The sequence below is a fragment of the Nycticebus coucang genome, chromosome 15, assembly GCF_027406575.1.
Source record: "Nycticebus coucang isolate mNycCou1 chromosome 15, mNycCou1.pri, whole genome shotgun sequence".
Lineage (NCBI taxonomy): Eukaryota > Metazoa > Chordata > Mammalia > Primates > Lorisidae > Nycticebus > Nycticebus coucang.
The window spans coordinates 94,589,674-94,611,425 of record NC_069794.1 but is presented as its reverse complement, the minus strand read 5'-3'; the positions used below and the strand labels follow the sequence as shown (position 1 = coordinate 94,611,425).

Sequence of the window (21,752 nt, the reverse complement as noted above, 5' to 3'; positions counted from 1 at the left end):
TACGCTGCCCGACTTTGGTACAAGACCTGACCTTTGGAGTAACAAAACTTCCATTTACTCGAGAAAAGCAGCTTCATGGTGCAACAACATGGCTTTCACAATGTTTATTTAGTTGAAATATGTACATTGACAAAATAAGGTACACATTTTACAAAAGAAAAAGGGGGAAGGGCCACGTTTATCCGACCTGCATTTTGGAAACCTGCTCCACAGCTTACAAAATATCCTAACACGAGGAAGTAACAAACCCAGACTCCACCCACGGTGGGATCAATCCCCTTGACTCCTACTCAGCGCTACATTCCCACCCTCACTCCCCACCCACTATCTCCCAGCCCCTCCCACCAGGACCTAGAGGGAGACCTCAATCTATAAACTTGGGCCAAGCCCCCTTTGGCTTGCTAGCCCACCTGCAATAACACTGACCTGATTGGAACTCATTTCCAGGTTCCATTCAAAACTCGGTGGAAATTCTGCCTCCTCTGGTGGGCGAGTGCCTTCCTCCTCCAAAGAAAGTGGCAAAGAGACTGGCGTGGCCCAGCGCCCAGTCCCCGGGCTCCTCCTAAAGGACCACTGCTGGGCATAGGAAGCAAGGTCTCCTGAGGGTCACTGAGTCACCAGAAAGGACTGCTCAGGGCTCTGCGGCACCTGGCCCCCAGCTTTCTCTATCGCCCAATCCAGTCATTCCTTCGCCTGCACTAACGCAGTTCAAATTCACCAGACTACTGGTTGAACAAAGCGCTTTCAAAGTATCCTCCCGATCAGCAGGGGGAAGGCACTCTTCTGCACCCAGGGTCAGCAGTCTGCAGTCTGGCCACAAGCCTCAGGCACTGGGTCTGACTGCACACCACTACACCTATTTGCTTCTGTCTATCCGCACATGTCCCAGGAATTGGCACCTTCTCGCTCATCACGCTGCAGGCGGCACTGGGATCTTTGCACCCGGCCCAAGCACACCCTCACACAGCACTGCCTGGACACACGGCCAGTGTGTCCAGTGTGTCCATAAGCCCAGCACGTAATCAACTCCCAAAGCTAAGCACAGCTTCCTTTTGGCCATGCTCAGTCCTAGAAACCTGGCCTAGAGGCAGGGGAGACACTTCCTCTTATTACCAAACTGCCAGCGTTTTCTTGGAGTAACTTCAGCTGCCTCTTCCATAGCTCCAATGTTGGCAGGGTGCAGAATACTTGGTATGAGAAGTATTTCCAAGGCAACATGACTTGCATTTTCAAGAAGGTGTAAGAAAGGTCCATGTTTCCTAAAGCTTTGTATTCCATTGGACCACAGGCTTGACTTCAGTAAGAACTGACTGCACGAACTCACTGGCTAACAAGGCTCATCTGTTTTTTACATGCAGCCCGACAGCCAGGAACTAATGCACAATTCAGGCTTTTCAGGCTACCTGCTGTTCCACGTGAGGATTAACAGGGGAGACACTCGACAATGTGGTAATCCACCGGCTCCGACCAGCCCCACTCCCTTCCCAGACCCATCCCCCACCCCATGGGCTCAGAGTCAGTAGAGAGGCACCCTCACTGCCTCAGGAGGACCGGCTCTGCCTGCCACTAATCCCGGCAACACCTCCAGCCGCAAATGCCTGTGGAGTGCCCACACTGCAGACTGAACTGGGTTAGGAGGTAACATGGTCCCACGGTCATGGAGGATTCTGCCTCCTTTTGAGTTGCCCCTTCCACCCCCATTAAAACTGCCATCACTGTCTCCTAGAACCCTGATCAAGAGACCCCTTCTACTTGAGGACTCGCTTGTGCTCCTTCTGAAGCACACTCAGGGCAACCAATTCCTCCAAAATGTATCCGAGTTTGCTTATCGTCCAAGAGCTCAGTCAAAAAAGAACCTGCCATTCAAACTAAAAACGCGTATTTGCTGCTAAAGGGCTCGGGCCCAGACCCCCAGCCTCCCAGCCTGAGCCACACCACCCGGAGCTGTGCAGCCACCTCTGGAGCCAGTGTGGGTAAGTCTGGGCATCTGCCCAGCTCCTCTGGATCACTCCGGCCGGCTTGCCTATCTGTGGCTCTCCCTTGCTGACAGGTTCTAACAGGATCTCTGCACGCCCAGCTGATCGCATCTCATTCACGGGAGTTGTAAGTGGGTTTTCCAGGTGACTGAAGCTTATCTCATTAAAGCACTAGATTTTTTTTTTTAATTGCAGTCATTTGGGGTGAAAATCCTCCCCAAATCTTGCTTCTTCTATGCTGTGTCTGTGAATGGTAAATAAGGAAAGTATGCTGGGAACCTGTCCCCAGTGCTCTTGGGAAATTTAAATACTTTACTATCGGAACCACTTCTCCTAGAGGCTCTGACCCAGAACACAGCCAGAGTGCCAGGTCTGGAAGAACAGGAAGTGTAGCCTTTGTCCTGTGGATGGAGTGCAAAGTCACTAGGAGTTTCTGGTTTTCTTTCCTTTGCATTTTTTGAGTCAGAGTCTCATTCTGATGCCCAGGCTAGAGTGCTGTGGCATCACCATTAGCTCATGGTAACCTCAGATTCTTGGGCTCGAAAGATCCTCCTGCCTCAGCCTCCCAAGTAGCTGGGACTACAGGTGCCCACCATAACACTCGGCTAATTTTTCTATTTTTAGAGATAGGGTCTCACTCTTGCTCAGGCTGGTCTTAAACTTCTGACCTCAGGTGATCCACCTGCCTCAGCCTCCCAGAGTGTTAGGATTATACAGGTGTGGGCCACTACTCCCAGCCAAGAGTCACCAGGAGTTTTAAAACAGAGAAACTGCAGAATTACATTTATGATCTAGAAGTCCAGTTTGGGTAGGAGTAAGAATGAAGATGGGGCAGGATTACATGAGGCAGGACAATAGTAGAACAGGATAAATAAAGTACACCAGCAAGCCCACCTGGCACAGTGATCATCAACAATCACAGCAGGTGACAAAGAGGACTGGAGGCTGGCATCGTCACTTCTAGTCTGGCAGACTGGGCACATGGTGACATGTAAACCAAGATGAGGAAGAATGGTGGGAAGAATGCAAGTCTGGGTAACAACAGTGGATTTTCCTTTGTTCCCATGGAATCTAAGGAACCTATAGAAAAGCCAAGGCCTGAGCCACTTTCCCAGGCTGGAGAATTAAGGCGTCTCTTAGTGATCCAGTCGCACAATCAGTTAGCACATGGTACTAATGAGAATTAAAGCATCTCTTTCTGGCGCCTTACCCTGTCCTCACACTTACCCCTAGGTTCCTTCTCACCATCTAATCTCACCCCCATCCTTGATCCTTTAAGTCTGGCCTCTCTGTGGAGTGGCTGACAGCCACCCCAGCGGCAGTGCTCTCTCAGCTATGTGAATCCCAACATCGGGAACCTCAACACCAGTTGCTGGCAGGCACTCAGCCTTTATCACTGCTGAGGGCAAGTCCTCTCGGCCCTTAGGCTGCATGCAGGTCAGCTCATACCCATTACTGACGTCCAGGGCGTGCTTACTCTGGGAAACACACGGAGCCCTAGAACAGAAAGATCTGACATTCTAGCTGCCTCTGACCAAACATGAGGATGAGCCAATATCAGACATTAAGTAAGTGGTTACATATTTACATATTCAAATTTTAAGCGTATTTAACTATATGTAAATAAGTGTATTTGAATATATGGGTTGAACTATACACATACCAGAATGTGTTTTCTACCTAGAATGGAATGGTGCTTCTTTGCTCTCACACTGTAAGGGTAAACTCCATCAGTCTTTCACAGAATCGTTCTGGAATGACAGGTCTTCAAGGGTCTCCTTACCCTATACTATTCTGCCTTCCGCATGTGCACAGCTCACCAGCCATTTTCCAGGAAAAAAAAAAAATCATTCTGTTTACCTCCTACTCACCTTCTCAGTCCTTGTGGATCTTTTCTGTATAAAAATAAAAGTAAAAATCTCTTTGGTGTCCTAAACAATCCTGTTGCAACCTGAGAAGCCTGGGCCCAACGGCAGATGGGCAGCTCATGTTTACATGAAACTCCTAGACAAAGGTCTCTATTTGGAGGAATAACATCTAGTTAAAATATTTCAGCACTCACAAAAGCTACCTGCTTAACCCAGCTAGAGGCTCACTCTGGGAGGGGCTTCCCAGAAAACAACCCTAGGCCTGAGCTCCCAAGATGGGCAGGAGTCCTAGACGTTGTGAAAGGACAGGATGGCAGAACAAGACGCTGAGCTGCGTGCTGGGAAGCAGCAGACTGAAGGTTTTCAGACAGAGAACATGAGTGGTACAAAATGGCACTCCCACCAACTGTCAGCCTTCTTTTCCACCAGCCCATCCTTGGCCACAGAGGCAAGTGGGAACAAAGGGGCATCATTTGGAGCCAGAGAACTGATTATTCAAATGCACACGCAACAGAAGATATATATATGGCCTTCATAAGTTTATTATCAGCAAGTCAGAGAGAACGGCGGAAGGCAATATTAAAGTCTAAAAAATGATTCAAACTTGAGGAGCTGGGGGTGGGCTAGGGAAAGATCAGTGGAGTTGGGAGAGCTGCACGGCTTCTCCTCCTACCAATGCAGGTGATTTCCAAGACCGAAACAGCTCGTCTGCAGGGCTGACATCCGAGCTTAGTAACGGGAGAGAGAAACACACACAGTACCCGTGCAAGTGCACTGGAAGGAGTGCTTTTAAACAAAACCGGTTGGCTGAACAATCTTAAGTGAAAAAAAAAATTACAATTCCAAATTATAAAGAAACTGAATGAGGCCAAAAAGAAGAAACACTGAGATTACCAAAAGTAAAAGCCAACGTTCCCATTCCCCACTCATCACCTGGACCTTCAGCCTCCTTGGCCGCCCTGGTCATTGTGCTGCCACCTGCCTGAGAAACTCCAACACTGGTTACTCTCCGTTCCGATCAGTTCCACACCTGTCTCACTGCAGCTGAACAACTTGAGACTGAACACACATCCAGGCTGGCTGGCCGCACTCCGACTCAGCTCCACTGACCTGGAGAGGGCCCTGGCTGCCACCAGCAGTGCAACCGTATCCTCTAAACCTCTCCCGTTTCACTCTCCTCCACCCACTTCCCTGATCCTTAGACCTCCACCCTCCACCCCATCCTCATCTTCTCACTGCCCCAGGTGACCTGGCCTTGTCCCCAAGGTCAGCCTCCATGTTACCCCACCATCCCGGTGTTCCTCCTACCCTCTCTGCCAACAGCTCCTATTCAGTCCTTCACCAGAGCCTCCTCTTCCCCCAACTTCCAAGTGCTGGAGAGGCTCCAGCTCAGCTCATCCCATTTCTATTCACTCCTCCGTGGGTGGTCTCATACAGTCCAGTAGAAACGTCACCTTTCTCAGTCTGCTGTGGCTGCTATAACAAAAGACCTTACACTGGGTAATTTATAAGCAGCAGAAACTTACTGCTCATGGTGCCTGAGGCTAGAAAACCCAAGAGCAAGGCTCCCGCTGATCTGGTGTGTGGTAAGGGATGCTGCCTGCTCCCCAGATGGAGACTTGCTGCTGCGTCCTCTCATGGAAGAAAAGAAGGCGGCTCCCTCAAGTCTACTTTATTAAACGTCAGAGCACTAATCCCATTCACGGTGCAAGAGCCATCATCACCTCCTAAATGCCTACGCCCTATTACCATCACTTTGAGGGAGGGCTAGGTTCAGCATGTAACTTTCAGGGGAGACACATATATTCATACCATAGTTCCGTGTAGAGTCAACAACTCCCGAACTCCACACTTACAGACCCCAGTGCTTCATCAGCATCTTCTTCAGATGTTTAATATACCCCCAAACTTAACTTGTCTAAATGGAGCTCCCAATATTCTGCCCCGCCCCTGCTCCTCCCACAGGCTTCCCTGTCTGAACAAATGCAACTACTTCCCTCCTCTTTCCTAGGGGAAAATATCTTGGAAAAATCATCTCATCAGTCAAGACCACTTATTCAGCAAATCCTGTCAGTTCCACCTTTAAAATACACCCAGCACCCAACCACACATCGGCACATCCACTCCACCTCTGGTCTAAGCCAGTGGTTCTCAACCTTCCTAATGCCACAAACCTTTAATACAATCCAAAGGGGTTGCGACCCACAGGCTGAGAACCGCTGGTCTAAGCCAACAGCACATCTCACCTGCTTACTCTGAAAATATCCTACACAGCCTCCTTCCTGGCCACTGCTCTTAGCTCCTAAAATCAGTTCTGAACACAGAAGAATCCTTTTGAAAGCCTGCTGGGGGTTGCCCTAACTTAAAACTTGAAGTCCTCACAGTGACCTTAGGTTGTCTACCCCTCCCATTCCCCTTCAATCCATCCTCACACTCCCTGGCCTCACTCACTCTGCTACCCCATTCTGATCTTGCTGTTCCTGAAATAAACAATGTATGCTACCACTTCAAGGACATTAAACAGCTTAAACGCACCTCCCCCCAGCACCCCATACCCACTTCTTCCCCGCCTTGAGGCCTTTGCTGACCACCAACTTCTCAGTGACTTACCCCAAATTACCCTATTTAAAGTTCAGACGCTCCAAGCTTCCTATCATCCGTCCTTGTCTTATTTTTATCCATAGTACCCAAGAACCACATGATATAATAGTATATATTTTACTTATTTATTCAATAACTACCTCCCTAGTTAGGATGTAAGTTCCAGAAGTACAGGAATGCTTCATATCATTTGTTTATTCACCACTGTATTCCCAATACGAGGCTAGTACTTTCCTGATAATTAAAGTTTCTCAATAAACATTTGGTGAATGAATGAATGACAGAGAATGATAAACAAAAGCAACTTAAACATCAGCCTAAGGTAAAAAAATTGCTAAACTTTCAGACAAATATTCAACATTCAGATGGTACCCCGTGCAAAGTTGGCTCCCCCAGATCATCACATGAAGTGAGTCACAGGAACTTTTTTGGCATTCCAGGACACATAAAAGTTATGTTTACAATATACTGTTATCTGTTAAGTGTGCAACATCATTGTGTCTAAGAAAAAGCCATCTGTATTCCTTTATTTAACAATACTTTAGGCTGGCCATGGTGGCTCACGCCTGCAATCCCAGCATTCTGGGAGTCTGAGGCAGGTGGATGGCTTGAGCTCAGGATTTCAAGACCAGCCTAAGCAAGAGTGAGACCCCATCTCTACTAAAAATACAAAAAAATCAGCTGGGCATTATGGTGCACACCTTTAGTCCCAGCTACTCTAAGGCTGAGGCAGGAGGATCACTTGAGCCCAAGATTTAGAGGTTGCTGTGAGCTGTGATGCCACACTTCTCTACCAAGGGTGACAGAGTGAGACTCTGTCTCAAAAAAAAGGGGTGGGGGGTGGGGGGTGGAAGAGCAAGACACTGTCTCTACAAAAAAATAGAAAAAGGAGCCAGGTACAGTGGCATGGCCCTGCAGTCTGAGCTACTCAGGAGGTACAACAGGAGGATTAGCTAAGCCCGGGGACAGAGGCTGCAGTGAGCTGCGATGATGCCACTGCACTAGCCTGGGCAAAACCCTGTCTCATAAAACAAAAAACTTTACTGCTAATAAATGGTGATGATTATCTGAGCCTTCAGAGAGTCAATCTTTCTGCTGGTGGAGGGTCTTACCTTAGGCTTCGGAACATTAAGGCTGGTTTGACCTTCTATCCAAACCAAGCAAACGTTCTCCAAACAGCAGTAAGGCTGTTTTGCTTTCTTATATCATCTGTGTGCTCACTGGACTAGCAATTAATTTCCTTCAAGAACTTTACTTCTGCATTTACAACTCAGCTGTTTGGCTTAGCTTTTTTTTTTAAGACAGAATGTCACTCTGTCACCCGGGCAGAATGCTGTGGCATCATAACTCACAGCAACCTTAAACTATTGGGCTCAAATGATCCTCCTGCCTCAGCCTCCTGAGTAGCTAGGACTACAGGTGCCTGCCACCATGCCTGGGTACTTTTCCTATTTTAGGAGATATGGGGTCTCACTCTTGTTTAGATCAGTCTCCAACTCCTGAGCTCAAGCCATGCACCTCCCTTGGTCTTCCAAGAGTGCTAGGATTACAGGTATGAGACACCCGCCAGGCAGAGGCCTAGTTTTCAGCCTGTCTCAGCTTTTGCCATACCTTCCACATTAAGCACAATCATTTCTAGCTTTTGATTTAATGGACGTGAACTTTTCCTTTCACTTAAACCCTCGAAGATATTGTAGGGTTATTGCTGGGGCTGATTTCAATATTGCTGTATCTCAGGGAATAGGAAGACCTGAGGAGAGGGACAGGGGTGGGGAATCACTGGTTGGAACACACATAACATTTATTAAGTTTATTGCCTTATTTGGGTGAGGTATGTGGGTCACAGAACAATCACAGTAGTAACATCAAAGATCACTGATCACAGATCACCATAACAAATACAGCAATAATTAAAATTTTTAAATATTTTGGGAATTACCAAAATCTAAGAAAATCGGCACCAACAGACTTGCTCCACACAGGGCTACCACAAACTTCCCTTTTGCAAAAAATGCAGCGCCTGAAAAGGGCAGTAAGGCAAAGGTGTGTGTGTGCTCTCAGGAGCAGCATAGACCCGACCATTATGAGTAGGGCAGGCTGGGCGGGGCTGGCGGCCCCCTGAAGAGTTCCTTCCCCACCCAGAAGAGGCAGCTCTCCCTGAACTCCAACCAATTGTTGTCAATGAGCATCACCAGAGCTTCCTCCAAGAGGAGGCAGATAAGTGAAGTTTCACGTAGAGAAATCTTCCAATTTTAAAATGCTGAAAACTAGTTCAAAGTTCTAGCCAATGAAATATAAGGCCAAGTTGTTTATCAGAACTCCTGAGCAGGCTCCTTAAAAGATTGTGGGTGTGTTTCCTTTGCCCTTCCTTTCCTTATTTGGGCTGCATAAAATAGATGGCTGGAGCCCTGGCAGCCTTCTTAGGCCGCGATATATCAAAAAGATGGAGATGCATCCTAGCATGTGTTAAAAAATAATTAATCGGGAAACCATTAGGCTGACATAGCCTACAGCTTTGGGTACTTACCTAAGCAAACCAAAATTCAGGCCGAACCTGAATTTTGAGCCTGTTTCTACTAAAATTAGAAAAAATAGTCAGGTGTGGTGGCAAGTGCCTATAGTTGCAGCTACTTGGGAGGCTGAGGCAAGAGGATCACTTGAGCCCAGGAGTTTGAGGTTGCTGTGATGCCAAAGCACCCAGGACATAGAGAGAAACACCGTCTAAAGAAAAACAAACAAATCGAAATTCAGCTCAATGTAAACAGTAAAATGAAACTTAAGCTTAACCAATCAGAAACCACCAACTAACCTCTAACTAAAGAGTGGACCAATCAGAAACTGCCAACTAACCCTAACTTTCCACTTGAACCAATCATGTATTTTCTTTGTTTTGCTTTCTTGAACATTTCCTAAGTTTCCCCTCAGCCCCCTGGATGGGGCCCTGAACCGTGTACCCATCTGGCACAGCCCGATGCCTGCTCTCCCAGCTGCGGCTACAGCAGGGGCTCTTTACGGTGGCCCTACCTCTATAGGAGTTTTCTGGCTGGGCCTGCGGCTCCCCAAGCCACACCTCCACAGCTCTGGCCCTCTGCACAGCTGCAGAGTTAGCACCACATGAGCACCTCCAGGGTTTACTGCCTGTTCCTTGCACAGCAGCAGCCCATGTCACACCTGAGCTACAGCCGGGGTGCCACCAAGCATGCACCGGATGGCTCTGGGCTGTGGGCCCCACTGGTGCCTTGAGTCACTCCTTTGAAACTGTTCTGACCCCAAGGCCCAGGCACTCTAGACCAGTGATACCTCTCCCTCCACACCACCACCAAGATTTCCCAGATGCCCACAGGGTCAATCTTCCAAATAGCCTTTTTATTTTTCACAACCTGCTAGTTTGAGCATTTTCCAAATGTTAACATTCTGGTTCCCTTTTGTTTATAACTTCCATCTTTAATTCATTCTACCCCACATTTTGTTACAAGCAATCCAGACAAGCTGGGCAGCTTCCTGCACACTCTAGGTAGAACTTTCTTCCATCACATATCCTAGGTCATTGCTCTTAAATTCCACCTTTCACAAAACATCAGGACATGACAATTCACCCAAGTTATTTGCCGCCATGCAACAGGGGCAGCCTCTCCTGTAGTTCCCATAAAGTAATCCTCATTTCTGACCAAGACCTCATCACAGTCCTCTTCGCTGTCCCTACTCCTGCCATCATCTGACCACGACCTCTAAGAAGATCCAGGCTCTCTCTCCTACAGCTGTCCTCTTCTTCTGAGCCCTTGTTAGAATCCCCCTTCACACTTCATGCCCACCCACCTAGGCTTTTTCTGGCCCTCACTGCCACACTCGTCCAGCCTCCACCTTTTATCCAGTTGCACTGACACGTCCACATTCCATATACTTACTAGAGCAATGCCCCGCTTCTCGGTTTGTGCTGCCATAACAAAATACCACAGACCATGTAATTTGTAAACAGTTCTGGAGGCTGGGAAATACAACATCAAGGTCCTGTCGGGCCAGTTTCTGGTACAGGCCGCCCTCGGCTTTAAGGAGGAGCCTTGCTGCTGTACTGTCCGAAGGGGAGGAACTCTGTCTTCACATGCAGGAATAAAAAGGGGCGAACGCTCTCCATCAAGCCCTTTATAAGGACCCTAATCTCATTCATGAGGGTCTTAATCACCTAGAAAGGGCCACACCTCTTGCACTGGGAATTAAGTTTCAACATAAATTTTGGAGAACAAAACATTCAAACCAGAGCAGAAGCCATTAAAATAAGTCTTGAGAGTATATGCCCTTGGCATTCAGGGAAACCTAAACAAGAGAAGTCTCAGAACTGTGGTGAAGGAAACAGCAAAAGTCATTGAGCAAAGCAGTGAGAGGCTGTCCTTGCACACCAGGGACACAAACAAGAATGTTCACAGCAGAGCTGATGCGCACACTGCAAAAACCACAAACCACCCGGTATCCTCCAAGGAGACTGGACAACGTGTGCCACGGAGCCACGATGGCATTTAACACAGCAGCGAGTCTTAGACATGTGGGATTCCAGTGAGAAAAGCCAGTCCTTTAAGACTAAACATACTATACTATTTTTATAAAGCTCACAAACAAGTAAAACTAAGTATTAGTCAAGCCTACATATATTTGTGAAAAATCTTTACAAAAAAATTAAAAGCTCGCTTATAACAAACACAACATTGAGGAGAGTTGTTACCTCTGCAGCGGGTGCTTCTCTGAGTCATGCAAAAAGACACGGAAGGAACAGCTGGGTGGACGCCACGGCAGGCAATGCTTTGCTCCTGGGTCAGGTGTGGATTCCTAGGCACACACACACGTGTACGTGTGCATCTTTCACATCCAATAAACCGATCAGATAATGAAGGAAAACCCTTAAAGTGAATGGAGCAATAGAAACAAATAAGCACAGACCATTCTTTCTAGAAAATGAGGAAGAAAAGGAAGAGAGAAATAGTACAACAGCTACTGGGAAACACAAGGCCTTGAGAGGATTTTAGAATAAAAGCAAACTGGATGGCTTCACAGGCAGAAGGGGCGATGTCTACAGACAAGGGGGAAGACTGGAGGTGCAGAGACAAACATGGCCAGGAACACGCAGAAAGTACAGAGACAAGAACACTGGTCCAGGGAATGACCTTGAAAAGAAGGCAGGCCTGTCCTCTGATTTTAGAGATAAAGAGACAAAAACCAAGTTGTAGGCCAGAGGGTGGCCCACACATGCAATCCTAGCACTCCAGGAAGCCCAGGAAGGAGGACCACTTCCAAGATTCTGAGACTAGCCTGAGCAATAGAGACCTCTACCTCTACAGAAAAATTATTTTAAATTTAAAAAATAACCACGTTGTAGGTCTAAACAAAATTCCACCCACCTTCTTGTGGGTGGAGATAGGTAGAAAGTTGAGTAAAAGCTACCCAATAGTGTAAACTTCCTTGAGGTAAGAAGTCAGGTCACCTGCTGAGAATAAGGGACAACAGAAATTGACAGAGTACTGCCTGGAAGCAGTAAAAGCTGGGAGAGGAGAAGGCTGGGAGTATAGAAGCCTGGAAGCAGTGAAGGCTGGGAGAGGAGAAGGCTTGAAGCAGTGAAGGCTGGAAGCAGTGAAGGGTGGGAGTAGAGAAGGCTGGGAGCAGAGAAGGCTTGGAGTAGAGAAGGCTGGAAGCAGTGAAGGCGGGAAGCAGAGAAGGCAGGAAGCAGTGATGGCGGGAAGCAGTGAAGGCTGGGAGCAGTGAAGGCTGGAAGCAGTGATGGCGGGAAGCCGTGAAGGCTGGAAGCAGTGAAGGCTGGGAGCAGTGAAGACTGGAAGCAGTGATTACGGGAAGCAGAGTGGCGGGAAGCAGTGAAGGTTATAAGCAGGGAAGGCTTGGAGTAGAGAAGGCTGGAAGCAGTGAAGGCGGGAAGCAGAGAAGGCTGGAAGCAGAGAAGGCGGGAAGCAGAGAAGGCTTGGAGTAGAGAAGGCTGGAAGCAGTGAAGGCGGGAAGCAGAGAAGGCGGGAAGCAGTGAAGGCGGGAAGCAGTGAAGGCTGGAAGCAGAGAAGGCGGGAAGGAGTGAAGGCTGGAAGCAGTGAAGGCTGGAAGCAGAGAAGGCGGTAAGCAGTGAAGGCGGGAAGCAGTGAAGGCTGGAAGCAGTGAAGGCTGGAAGCAGAGAAGGCGGGAAGCAGTGAAGGCTGGAAGCAGAGAAGGCGGGAAGCAGAGAAGGCTTGGAGTAGAGAAGGTTTGGAGTAGAGAAGGCTGGAAGCAGTGAAGGCGGGAAGCAGAGAAGGCTGGAAGCAGAGAAGGCGGGAAGCAGTGAAGGCGGGAAGCAGTGAAGGCTGGAAGCAGAGAAGGCGGGAAGCAGTGAAGACTGGAAGCAGTGAAGGCTGGAAGCAGAGAAGGCGGTAAGCAGTGAAGGCGGGAAGCAGTGAAGGCTGGAAGCAGAGAAGGCTGGAAGCAGTGATTACGGGAAGCAGTGAAGGCTGGAAGCAGAGAAGGCGGGAAGCAGAGAAGGCTTGGAGTAGAGAAGGCTTGGAGTAGAGAAGGCTGGAAGCAGTGAAGGCGGGAAGCAGAGAAGGCTGGAAGCAGAGAAGGCGGGAAGCAGTGAAGGCGGGAAGCAGTGAAGGCTGGAAGCAGAGAAGGCGGGAAGCAGTGAAGGCTGGAAGCAGTGAAGGCTGGAAGCAGAGAAGGCGGTAAGCAGTGAAGGCGGGAAGCAGTGAAGGCTGGAAGCAGTGAAGGCTGGAAGCAGAGAAGGCGGGAAGCAGTGAAGGCTGGAAGCAGAGAAGGCGGGAAGCAGAGAAGGAGGGAAGCAGTGAAGGCTGGAAGCAGAGAAGGCGGGAAGCAGTGAAGGCTGGAAGCAGAGAAGGCTGGAAGCAGTGAAGGCGGGAAGCAGAGAAGGCTTGGAGTAGAGAAGGCTGGAAGCAGTGAAGGCGGGAAGCAGAGAAGGCGGGAAGCAGAGAAGGCGGGAAGCAGAGAAGGCTGGAAGCAGTGATGGCGGGAAGCAGTGACGGTGGGAAGCAGAGAAGGTGGGAAGCAGTGAAGGCGGGAATCAGTGAACGTGGGAATCAGTGAAGGCGGGAATCAGTAAAGGTGGGAAGCAGTTAAGGCTGGAGGCAGTGATGGTGGGAAGCAGTGACGGCGGGAAGCAGTGATGGTGGGAAGCAGTGACGGCGGGAAGCAGTGATGGCGGGAAGCAGTGACAGCGGGAAGCAGAGAAGGCTGGAAGCAGTGATGGCGGGAAGCAGTGAAGGCTGGAAGCAGTGATGGCGGGAAGCAGTGAAGGCTGGAAGCAGTGATTACGGGAAGCAGAGTGGCGGGAAGCAGTGAAGGCTGGAAGCAGTGAAGGTGGGAATCAGTGAAGGTGGCAATCAGTGAAGGTGGGAAGTAGTTAAGGCTGGAAGCAGTGATGGCGGGAAGCAGTGATGGTGGGAAGCAGAGAAGGTGGGAAGCAGTGATGGCGGTAAGCAGTGACAGCGGGAAGCAGAGAAGGCGGGAAGCAGTGAAGGTGGGAATCAGTGAAGGTGGGAATCAGTAAAGGTGGGAAGCAGTTAAGGCTGGAGGCAGTGATGGTGGGAAGCAGTGACGGCGGGAAGCAGTAATGGTGGGAAGCAGTGACGGCGGGAAGCAGTGATGGCGGGAAGCAGTGACCGCGGGAAGCAGTGACAGCGGGAAGCAGAGAAGGCTGGAAGCAGTGATGGCGGGAAGCAGTGAAGGCTGGAAGCAGTGATGGCGGGAAGCAGTGAAGGCTGGGAGCAGTGATTACGGGAAGCAGAGAAGGATGGAAGCAGTGAAGGCTGGAAGCAGTGAAGGCTGGAAGCAGTGAAGGCTGGAAGTAGTGAAGGCTGGAAGCAGTGATTACGGGAAGCAGAGAAGGCTGGAAGCAGTGAAGGCTGGAAGCAGTGATGGCGGGAAGCAGTGATTACGGGAAGCAGAGTGGCGGGAAGCAGTGAAGGCTGGAAGCAGTGAAGGTGGGAATCAGTGAAGGTGGGAAGTAGTTAAGGCTGGAAGCAGTGATGGCGGGAAGCAGTGAAGGCTGGAAGCAGTGATTACGGGAAGCAGAGAACGCTGGAAGCAGTGAAGGCTGGAAGCAGTGATGGCGGGAAGCAGTGAAGGCTGGGAGCAGTGATTACGGGAAGCAGAGAACGCTGGAAGCAGTGAAGGCTGGAAGCAGTGAAGGTGGGAATCAGTGAAGGTGGGAAGTAGTTAAGGCTGGAAGCAGTGATGGCGGGAAGCAGTGACGGTGGGAAGCAGAGAAGGTGGGAAGCAGTGATGGCGGTAAGCAGTGACAGCGGGAAGCAGTGAATGCGGGAATCAGTGAAGGTGGGAATCAGTAAAGGCGGGAATCAGTAAAGGTGGGAAGCAGTTAAGGCTGGAAGCAGAGAAGGCTGGAAGCATTGATGGCGGGAAGCAGTGACGGCGGGAAGCAGTGACGGCGGGAAGCAGAGAAGGCTGGAAGCATTGATGGCGGGAAGCAGTGAAGGCTGGAAGCAGTGATGGCGGGAAGCAGTGAAGGCTGGGAGCAGTGATTATGGGAAGCAGAGTGGCGGGAAGCAGTGAAGGCTGGAAGCAGTGAAGGCGGGAATCAGTGAAGGTGGGAATCAGTGAAGGCGGGAATCAGTGAAGGTGGGAAGTAGTTAAGGCTGGAAGCAGAGAAGGCTGGAAGCAATGACAGTGGAAAGCATGAAGGCTGGAAGCAGTGAAGGCAGGAAGCAGTGAAGGCGGGAAGCAGTGAGGGCGGGAAGCAGTGAGGGCGGGAAGCAGTGAGGGCGGGAATCAGTGAGGGCGGGAATCAGTGAAGGCGGGAAGCAGTGAAGGCGGGAATCAGTGAGGGCGGGAATCAGTGAGGGCGGGAATCAGTGAAGGTGGGAAGCAGTGAAGGCGGGAATCAGTGAAGGCGGGAATCAGTGAGGGCGGGAATCAGTGAAGGCGGGAAGCAGTTAGGCGGGAATCAGTGAAGGCGGGAATCAGTGAGGGCGGGAATCAGTGAAGGCGGGAAGCAGTGAAGGCGGGAATCAGTGAAGGCTGGGAGCAGTTGAAGGCGGGAAGCAGTGAAGGCTTTCAAGAACCCCAGGGAGCCAACAAAGAACAGTAAAAGACACTGTAAGGTGCGACTGAGATCCGAAACAGAAACTGCTAACACACCAACCACATGGTTGCCTGATTTTCTGGCTCCAACAAAACTGCCATGTTCTGCAATGACGATTTCACAACTCCCGGTGTTTTAAAAGTCAAATTTGCTATGTTAGTTACAACACAATGAGAAGTCACCCTCTGCTTTCCCCTCTATCTCATCTACCTTTGATCTGCTCAGATTTTCTCCTTTAAGTTAGTCTTAAAAAGTCTACGGAAAAAAGAAAAAGCTACAAACATTCCAGAATTTCACTTTGCAATGATTTCAGTTTTCTCCTCCAGATGAAAATAAGGCTGAAGTAGATACTTCCTTGATATCTATGAGGTAGGATCAGTGAGCAGAGAGCAGGTCACTGGGCAGTCTCCATCCTTCCCACTCATTCAGAGGAAAATGCGTGTCTGGGAAAGGAACATTTAAAATCCAGCCTTCCCGCTCCCTTAGCTAATCACCCAGCTACTCAGGTCCCAACGCTCTCTGTTCTTTCATTCTTTTTTTTTTTTTTTTTGCAGTTTTTGGCTGGGGCCAGGTTTGAACCCACCACCTCTGGTATATGGGGCCGGTGCCCTACTCCTTTCAGCCACAGGCGCCGCCAGCCAATTCTCTCTGTTCTTACAGTTATGACTGCTGTTAGTCCCTGACAGCTGATCTACACGGCCCATTTTGTTTTTTACTTCAAAATAAGATATGTGCAGTGTGCACAGGAATTTGTTCATAGTTTTTTGTTTTTTTTTTTAACTATAGTCCGGCCCTCCAATGGTCTGAGGGACCGTGAATTGGCCTCCTATTTAAAAAGTTTGAGGACACCTGCTCTAGACTGTGGGGTAAAGTCCAAACTCCCGGCCTGACAGACAGGGCCTCCTAAGATCACTATTCCAGTCTTGCCCACCCCTCACGGCTCCCTAAGTGCCCCTTCCACCCCCAGGCCCTCTGCCCACGCTGCTCTCTGCGTCTCACACCCTTCCCTCCACGCTGTTCCGCGTACCCAGCCTTGGCTCTGCCACCGAGGCCCACAAGGGCACCACCTCCTTTAATGTGCTTTCTGTGCCCATTCTGCCCACATTCTCGCCTGTGGCTGCTGTACTGCGTAGACACCTCTGTCTCAGCACTTTCCAAGTACAGTGCTCACCTCTCTTCATCTTTGTATGTCACTGTTTGGCCTAGTACCAAACAAACAGAATGTGATCAATAATGTTTGAAGATTGAAGGGCAAATGACCTAGGTCATATGGTCACTACTGCCCCACAGAGGCCTCTAAAGAAAAAACAAAGTAAGGAAATCATAATCGCATTGATCCCAGGACAAGGGCAAGGCACCTACATGTGCTGGAGAAAATATTTTTTAAAATGGTACAAACATAGTCACCACATACAAGCAGCACAGCGTTGCAAAGAAAAGCTACATTCATTATTTTTAAATAATCACACCAGGTGGTATAAGCAAGTGTCAAGTAAGTTTGGAAAACAATGTGGACCTGAGAATGGCAGGCCTGGCTAGGCCTCAATTCTAGATCTGCCCCTTGACCTTAGTTAACTGCTCCTCTGCCTCAGTTTCTCCACCTGTGCAGTGATGATAAACTTTGACCTCATGTTCTATTGCTCCGCCCCCTTCCCCCTGGACTTTCTTACTTTCCTAAAACACTAAAGTCACTCTTTCTGTATTGTTTCTGCTCATGACACTTCCGACATCACTTTCTTTACACCGACGGATTCTCCATTCTCCACCAACTGGGTGCCCTATATTTCTTTCTTTCTTTTTTTTTTATTGTTGGGGATTCATTGTGGGTGCCCTATATTTCAATTCAATTCTGACCCCAATTACTCAAGGTTAGCAAAGATCTACAGGATAAGGGCTCAGCCCCACAGGACTGCTCACAGTTCAGACATCAGTCACCAAGTCTGGCCCACCCATCCTTCTGACCAACTGGCTATAAAGTCGGGGGTTCCTACAACTCCGTCCTCCAGACAGATAATTTGCTAGAGCAGCTCACAGAACTCAGAAAAGCACTTTGTGTACCACCACTATCCTTATAATAAAGGATACAACAAAGAAACTACCAAATGGAAAAGACAGAGCAAAGGAGGGGAAGGTGGGTTTCAAGAAGCTTCCACACCCCCCTGGAAATGCCACCCCCTACCCCCCAGCATGTCAATGTACTCACTGACTAAGAAGCTCTCCAAACCTCATCATTTAGGATTTTTATGGGGGTTCCACTCTGCAAGCATACTTGATTAAATCACCAGCCATTGGTGATTAGCTCCAGAAATTGGAGGTTAGGGCTGAAAGTTCTAATCTCCAATCACATGGTTGGTTCCTCTGGCAACCAGCCCCCACCCAACTACCTGGAGGCCCATCAAGAGCCCCCTCTTTAGCAGAAACTCAGGTGATGCCAAAAGGGGCTTATCATAACAAAAGATGCTCCCATTATTATCACTCAGGAATTTGTTTGGGTTTTAGAAACTGTATCAGATACCTAAATGGATTTTTTTTTTTTTTAATCACACCACAGCCTTAGGATTTTGACACCTTTTGGTTCTTCAACCCATAATATGTCCCTGAAATCTGAACCATTCAGGTCTCTACTCAAATCTTTCCTTCTTATAGAAATCATTCCGTGACCACCTCCTTAAAACAGCATCTTCCTCCCACCCATGTCATTCTCTGAGTTCTTACTCTGCCTTTTTTCCTCCTTAGCATTTCCAGTAACTGAAATAACACTATTGAAGGAAACAAAAACATTTCATCCTAAAATATACTTCTTTGACATATTTTGAGATGGCTGTTCAGAGGGTCTACAGGTAGGAGAAGTCTTTTTGTCAGGGAGGTTATGTACCTGGAGAGAACGTGCATTGATACTCTTTCTCAGAGGCCCTCTTTCATCTGGGTCTAGAAGAGATTAACTTTGAGTCTGACACTTAAAATCTGAAAAAAGTGTTGATTCTCTCTCAGGGGTGCTACCAGTCAAGTTCCATCTATACAACGAGACCACCTTTGCAAACCAGGCTGCCCCGTCCCCCTGCCCATAACCCAATTTACCATTATAACCTGGTTTGGGTCATGCTTCCATTCCCCCATTCTTTATGTAACCTCAAGATGGGATACAAGTGGCTTCCTTTGAGATCTTATTTTGTACGATTCCCTTGGAATGTTAGTAAACTTGTATGCCTTCTCTCCTACCAGTCTACCTTTTATCTGTTGACTTTTCAATGAATCTTCAGAGGACAAAGGAGATGTTTTCTCTAGGCCCTTACTCTATTTATTTGTTCACTTCCCCTCACCATCTCCTATTAGAATGTAAATTCCTGAAGAAAGTTGATCTTCCCTAGATCCACAGTGCATAAAATGCCTGACACAAAGTACTCAAAAAATATATATATATATTTGTTGAATAAATGGTGATAACAAGATAATACCTATAACAAAGGGTTATGTGATTCAACAAAAGAGTGCAGATAGAGGAATATACAATTCTTAACACTCAAAAGTGTTGGCCAACGCTATCATCAAAAGAACCCAGAAGACAGCCAGGTCAACATGGGCAGGGGGAGTTACAGGTTTCAAGGATGTGACAGGACTTGAGCTTGATCTGGAAGGATAAGGATTTTTTTTCTTGGGCAGCGCCTGTGACTCAGTGAATAGGGCATTGGCCCCAAATACCAAGGGTGGCAGGTTCGAACGCGGCCATGGCCAGTTAAAAAAAAAAGCAGTGACAACTGCAACAAAAATAGCAGGGCGTTGTGGCGGTGGGAACCGTAGTCCCAGTTACTCGGGAGGCTGGGGCCTAAGCCCAAGAGTTGGAGATGCTGTGAGTTGTGATGCCATGGCACTCTACCCAGGGCAACAAAGGAAGACTGTCTCAATAAATAAATAATCATGTATGTCCACTTGAGAAAAAAGCAAAACACACATGTCCACTTGAGTGAAAAAAAAATCATGCATGTCCACTTGAGAGGAAAAAAAAAAAGAAACCAAGAAGCAAACAGAATGTCCACCCACAGGGAAATAAACCATGGTGCCTCCATACTGTGCAGAGGTTAATCTGAATAAGATACACACTTAGTGAAACAATCTCTAAAACATAGTTTTTTTGTTTGTTTTAATTGAGACAGTCTCACTTTGTCACCCTTGCTAGAATGCAGTGGCGTCTTAGCTCACAGCAACCACCAACTCTTAGGCTCAAGCGATTTTCTTCCTCAGCCTTCCTAGTAACTGGGACTACAGACGTCCACCACAACGCCCAACTATTTTTTGTTTGTTTAGCAGGCCCAGGCCAGGTTCAAACTCACCAGACTCTGAGCATGTGGCTGGCACCCTAACCACTGACCTAAAGACGCCCCCTCTAAAACATATTGTTAAATTTAAAACACAGTTGAGAACACACCCCATGTGATCTGATTTAGGGAAAACAAAAATTTTAAAACCACAAACAAGGACTGGTGCTGTGGCTCATGCCCATAATCCTAGCACTTTGGGAGGCCCAGGAGGGTGGATTACTTGAGCTCAGGAGTTCAAGACCAGTTTGAGCAAGTGTGACCTCATCTCTAAAATAAAAGCTGGGCATTGTGGCAGGCGCCTGTAGTCCCAGCTACTTGGGAGGCTAAAGCAAGAGGATCATTTGAGCCCAAGAGTTTGAGGTTGCTGCAAACTATGACGCCACAGCACTCTACCAAGGGAGAAAAAGTGGTAGGTACACTGTCTCAAAAAAAAGTAAAAGTAAAAATAAAAAAAGAAACCATACACAAATAAGATTTCTCTGAGTATGTGTACCTAATTTATATAGATAGATACATATGTTATTAACCACTGTATCAACTCCTTAACACTGTGCCTGAAACATAGCTAAGTTTTTGTTAAATATTAATTGAATGAATAAAAAAGGACCAAAAAATAAATCTGCTTGTCATGTTAAGTACGGCTGCATTTTTAACAGACCACATTAAAGTACTATTAAAATGAATTCATAATACTTAAAAAAGTAAAATTCCAAGACCTAGATATACCATCAAGGGGTCCAGGCACCAGACCCTAAATCATGTCCCCAGGTAACTAATTTAGTTGTTTTCAGTAATCAGAGCTCTAAGACAGCAACTTGTACGCCCACCTTACCTCTCCAGCATAAGGCCCCTTAACAGCAAAAAGTGCTAGGCTTTCGATCATTCCTGAACACCAAGTTACCAGCACGCTCTTTCTAAGGGTACTTTTCCACTAAACCGCGGTAGCTGGAGCTGGGGCTCTAGCTCTCGGCCTTCCCAGCACAGAACCGAATGTGGGCAGGAAACTTCCCTCCGGCTCCTTCCCTCGCTGTAATCTGCCTCTCCGGCTCAGGCATCATTCCCTGCGGACACCAAATTCCTCTCTGATCCCACCACCTCCCCAAAGGTCACCAAGGCAGCTGCGTTGAAACGCGGCGCTAAGACCAAGGAGAGGAGCAGAGGAGCGTGAGCGCACCTGTGCGCTCGGCTCTACCCGAGGAGGGGTCCGGGAACCCGCCGCTTCATTTAGGGCCAGGGACTCCGCAGCCGTCACCACGCGAGTGATTCAAAGCTGCGCGCTGCCGCGCCCCTGACTTGCCAGGGGAGGTGGGCCTCGCACCCAGAGGGCCCTGGCGGGGCCGGCACTACAGGGCAGGGACCTGTCCCCTCCCCGGTCTCCGCTACCTCAGGCCGGAGCGCTCGCGACTCGGTCCTCGGATCTCAGGAGTGTGCTGGAGAAGGACGCAGGGCGGGCGAGCGGCGCAGAGCCGGGCCGGGACCCGAGCAGGAGCGCCGGGGGTTCGCCCACCGCCTGGGGGCAACGAGCGCAGTGACGACGCGTCGGGTCAGCTCCGCGCTGCCACTCCTCCGGCTCTGCGCCCAGCTGCAAGACGCCGCGGGTCTCAATCGCAGCAACCGCGGCGAGAGTGTACTCTGCACCGGGGAAATCGATCCGCGACGCGCAAGGTACAGCCAGGGCCTCCAACCGGCCGCGGGCTCTGTGCCAGGAGCGGGGCGCCAGGCGGGGGCCGAGGGCGTGAGCGCCGGCTGTCCATCACAAGCCACGCCCACATAGCGCACGCCCACTACGGCCCTGCCCACGGGGGCGGGCCCCGTGTGTGCCACGACGAAAACGTGTCTCCGCCCCTTCAGATTCTATTGGCTAGAAAGCCGTGAGAACTGCTACCCGCAACCAGTTGAAATGCACAATTGGCCCGTG

General features: G+C 49.0%; 1 protein-coding gene across 4 annotated transcripts in view; it reads right to left on the bottom strand.

Annotated features, from left to right (window-relative positions):
• The window catches only part of ATP7B (ATPase copper transporting beta), an 84,772-nt gene extending 63,266 nt beyond the window's left edge, over positions 1–21,506 (bottom strand). Inside the window, exons 1-2 of one of the 4 annotated variants that reach the window (XM_053564026.1) lie at positions 21,218–21,506; positions 8,973–9,166 (exon numbers count right to left, since the gene is read on the bottom strand). The gene's annotated coding sequence lies outside the window, so the exon portion shown is untranslated. Of the gene's footprint in view, positions 1–426; positions 901–8,972; positions 9,167–11,159; positions 11,308–21,217 lie in introns of those variants that run through there. The other 3 variants (XM_053564027.1, XM_053564024.1, XM_053564025.1) reach the window with 3 other exon arrangements.
• Between the last annotated feature and the right edge of the window lie 246 nt (positions 21,507–21,752).